Here is a 4,779-nt window from a genome sequence, read left to right as displayed (position 1 = left end):
AGGCACAGTTCAGTTTATTTCACTTTGCAGCCCAGATATTTCAACAGGAAGTTCAGATTGGACAACAGAATGGTGGTTTGTTACCTAAATCATCAACAGTGCAAGAGCTCCATGATTGAATGGTTTAGCAGAGATTCATCTGTGGGCATAATTGAATTTGTTGTCTTTGAGAACTATTCATCTCCTAGGTGCACAGAATTTCCAGACAGATCAATTGAGCAGGGTCTTTTCTGTCAGCAATGCCATTGAGCTCGGAGGTCTTTCAGGAACTAGTAGAGGTTTGGTCTTCCGTAGATACACCTCTTTGCTTCAGAGGAAAGTGTTCTACTTCCACTGTTTTTCACAATTATTCCCTCCCTCAAAGACATGAAAGTGGGATCAATGTCATTCAGACGGCCAGATGAGTTGACATATGCTTTTCCTGCAATCCCAATGATTCAAAAGGTGTTGTTAAAGATCAAACATCAGGTGAACTTACTGTTAGTGGTCCCATGTTAACCCTTCAACCGTGGAATCCTTTGCTTCCCCAGCTGGCGGAGCTTCCAGTGTGGATGATTCCCCTAGACCCATATTCCTTAGTGAGTTCTTGGTTGGCTCTTCCAGGCCTAAGGTGTTTCCTGTTAGGGGCGTGACTATTGAAGGGTTAGCACTGGTACCTAAGGGCTCTTCTCCAGAAAAGCCTTATCTATTTAACAGTTAAGGAGCCCAACAACACTGAAAGCATATGCAATGGATTGGCAAGCATTTGATAAATGGTGTATTTTAAAGGTTTACTGATGGGGAAGCTCAGAGTGCTGGATATTTTTTAAAGCTGGTTTCAGCTTCGGTCTGGCCACTTTCACCTTAAGAGTACAATTGGCGGCAATCAGAGATTTTATGAGTCTAGAGTATGACTCCCTAGTTCCTTTGGTTGCAAGACTGTTAAAGAGTTTTATTTCTAAAAAGGCCAGTGTTTAGGTCTCGGATTCCTCCTTGAGATTTTTCTTTGGTGTTGGATGCATTGCACTTTCCACTGTTTTAACTTTTAGATCAGGTTCCATTGAAATTTCTCACAGTAAAGTTGCTTTTTCTGGTAGCACTTACATCGACATGGAGGGTAGGAAAGTTGAGGGCTCTGTTTTGTTCAGATCCTACTTTGAGGTTCTTTCCAGATAAAGTGATCCTTAGGCCAGGGGCACAGTTTGTTCCTAAGGTGCTATCTTTATTTTATTATGAAGATTTAGCCCTTCTTGTGTTTGGTCCTTTTCCAGAATCTCAGGAAGGTCAATTACTTCACTTTAAATCTGATGAGAGCTCTTTCAATCTGTGTGTGAAGAGCAGCAGGTGTGCATAAAGTGGAGCAATGGTTAGTAAACTTTGACATTGCAGGTCTGGGTTTGAAACCATCCAATGCAACTCAGTTTATTGCTGAAATGGGATATTATCTCAGCTTAACAGACAAGATGTGAGTCAGATGTGAACAAGATGTGATTTGAGCATCAGCTCAAAGGGTAATGACTGTGACGGGGAGTCAAAGACCTCAGCATCATAGTCCAGTTTCCTATCCCTTCCTCCCTGGAAGTTTAAAGTTTAGTTTCAATGTTAATAAACTTGCGGATTTCAGGATGTAGGTATGTGACAGTTCTATTTATATCATCTGACAGGATGTTGGTGTAATGTCACTGTAGGGATGGGAAACATTTTTTTCCTACTTGGTGATTTTTATGGTGGGGAGACAATTCACTCAAAGGGTAATGACTGTGACGTGGAGGTTGCTGACTAAGAGTACTGAAGATTACCAGTAAGTAACTGACCATTCTGCTGAGTCAGGCAGGAGAGCTGTGCATGTGATTATTTAATGTCTGTGAGGAATGTGCTGCTTTAGGAGACAAAACTCACACTTAAAATGGTGCTGTTCATACTTGGGTCTCTGCTTGGACTTTGATTCTCAGGCATTGGTGTGACAAGAGACATTCGGACCATTATGTGCACAGTAGGTGCTCCTGGTGGCAGATCTGGAGCACATACATAGGCGCAGCTTGGGGCTCTTACACTAGTCCATTGGGTTGGAGTCACAGAGGAAGGTGAGGCTCTAAGAAGAGGGGGACATAGTTGCACTCCATGTGGACCATAAAGATAAGCAGTCACAGGAGGAATAGGAATCACAGGAGGAATGGGACTCATGTAGACATAACACTTAATTTTGGGGCTTGTAGAGGTTAGCATTCAATTCATACAAAGAGTGAGAGCACGCAACATTGGGGGCTTTTACAGGGACAATATGGGGCGAGGGCTTGTAAAGCAGGTTTATGATGCACAGATGACAGTAGAACCTGGGTGGAAATAGGTGAGGTGCGTAGTTGCACTTAGAGGTGTCCTGAGACACAGCGGGAAAGACAGACAAGGCTTTAGGGGCAAAGGGAAGCACACTGGGCAAATGGGTATGGGCTTGGAAAGATTACCTCTGCAGCACAAAAAGCACAACTAAGGCTTTTAGAGATTATGGGGCAGATTTAAGAGCCCCTTGAGCCACTTTAGCGCCGTCTTAGCGTAATTTTTTCATGCTAAGGTGGCCTTTTACCAGCACCATATTTACAAAGTGGTGCAATGCATGCATTGTGACACTTTGTTACCCCTTGCGCCACATTATGCCTGCGCCAGGCATAATGTATGCAAGGTGGGCGTTCCCCCATTAGGAGGCCCAGAAAAATGGCACAGCAAAATGTAAAAGATTTCACTGAACCAATTTTCTATCATTTTTAACGCCTGCTCAGAGCAGGTGATAAAATGACGCACCCATTGAAATCGATGGGCCTCCTTGCACTTTGCTACACTAGCGTCAACATTTTTGACGCCAGTGTAGCAAAGCACCACAATAGGGGCAGAAATGTTGACGCTATTTTTCTAACTACCGCCAAGGTGCGCTGTATCTGAAATACGGCGCACACATGGTGGCATTAGGGGGGAGCATTGGCTACAGCACCACGTTTCGAGCACATAGGGCAATTCAAAGTTTAAGGGCCATCAGATTAACTGAGGGAGGTGTCCTCAGTATAGGAGGTTTAAATAGAAAATCATGCTATGGGCGTGCGTCACCGAGTGCATTCATACATGCTTTGCACTTTTTTCTGAGGCTCCAACCATTAGTACCAGATTCTCCTCCTGCTTCTGTCTGCCTCTGGTGCATTTTCATGTTATCCGTACATCTACAGTACCCTCTGGCATCATGTTCTAATGCTTACTTAGGGTAAATCACAATTCCTTGTGCTACTCCAGGAAACTTTCAGTGTCTCAGTCTTTTGCCTGCTACTACTCTTTCTTTCTCGTTGTGTTGAAGGTCCAGTCTCTGACTGCAATCACGGTATGTTCTTGCTGTAATTGAAAATGATTACTCATAGTGTTTTATGTTGCTCACAGTGAGTTTCTGTCCCCTGGAATCTGCTTTTTGTGTTGGTGTCTGCCCCCTGGGCCTGTACTACAAATAGGGTGAAGTGTCCCTGACTGGGCCACTGCACACCGTTCACTTGGTGAACTTGGGGAAGAGTAGGGCAGCACGCCTAGTTACAGTTAATGCACTAACCCCAGCGGTGCAGCAAACTTGTGCCTGTCATGGAGGCAGTACATTAGTGAATGATGGACCAGTTTGTTGAAGCTGGCAGTCTGTCTGACAGCAATTGGCCTGCACTTCTGCTAGCGCGTCACACCTTATTAAGTAAACTTACAAGGAGAACGCGAATAGGCCAATGGACCTTTTGACTGCGCTTTGAGTTTTTCCCAACATACACCCCATACCAATACAAATCAATAGCAAATAACAATCAATAACATCAATGATCAGTAGGAGTCAGTAATTTCCACACACCATGACCTCTCAGCCATGAATAACCACACCTTTAAGTAAAAGTTAGAATGTTTATTTCCCTATATTAACAATGATAATATCACGTAACTTAGGCCCTCATTACAACCCTGGCGGTCGGTGATAAAGCAGCGGTAATACCGCCAACAGGCCGGCGGTAACAAAAATTGAATTATGACCACAGCGGAAACCGCTCACACAGACAGCCACTTTAACACACCGAAAGCCACGGCGGTAGCAACAAGCACCACGGCGAACCGTCAACAGCCAGGCAGAGGTCAATGTTCCGCCCACTGTATTAAGACAGGCCTATCTGCCACCTTTTCCGGTGCGGTACCAACAACATCAAAAGCACGGCGGAAACAGAACACAGAAGTCAAGGACTCACCTCTGGAGAATCAGGGAAGAACCATGACGCCATGGAGCCCAAGTTGCATATCTTCCCCATGCTTGTTTACCTTTTCCTGCAATACGAACATCAATGCCGGCGAAGACGACCACGTGAGTACTGCCGCCTAGCACACAGGGGAGGGGGGAGGAAAAAGAGAGTGCACACACACGCAACACACAAACCCTGACCCCCAACACCATACACACAAGAAGATTTACACCCCGTACCCCTCACGAATCAATCAATCAATCAATCACTGCATTTGTAAAGCGCGCTACATACCCGCGAGGGTCTCAAGGCACTGGGGAGGGGGGGGGAATGCTACTGGTCGAAGAGCCAGGTCTTGAGGAGTCTTCTGAAGGCCAGCAGGTCCTGGGTCTGTCGTAGGATGGTGGGGAGAGTGTTCCAGGTCTTGGCGAGGTAGGAGAAGGATCTGCCGCCGGCTGTGGTTTTTCGGATGCGGGAGACTGTGGCGAGGGCGAGGTTGGCTGAGCGGAGGCTTCGGGTAGGGGTGTGGAAGCTGAGTCGGTTGTTGAGGTAGGTGGGTCCG

Source organism: Pleurodeles waltl, chromosome 7 (assembly GCF_031143425.1).
Source record: "Pleurodeles waltl isolate 20211129_DDA chromosome 7, aPleWal1.hap1.20221129, whole genome shotgun sequence".
NCBI lineage: Eukaryota > Metazoa > Chordata > Amphibia > Caudata > Salamandridae > Pleurodeles > Pleurodeles waltl.
Note: the sequence above shows the minus strand (reverse complement) of the source record.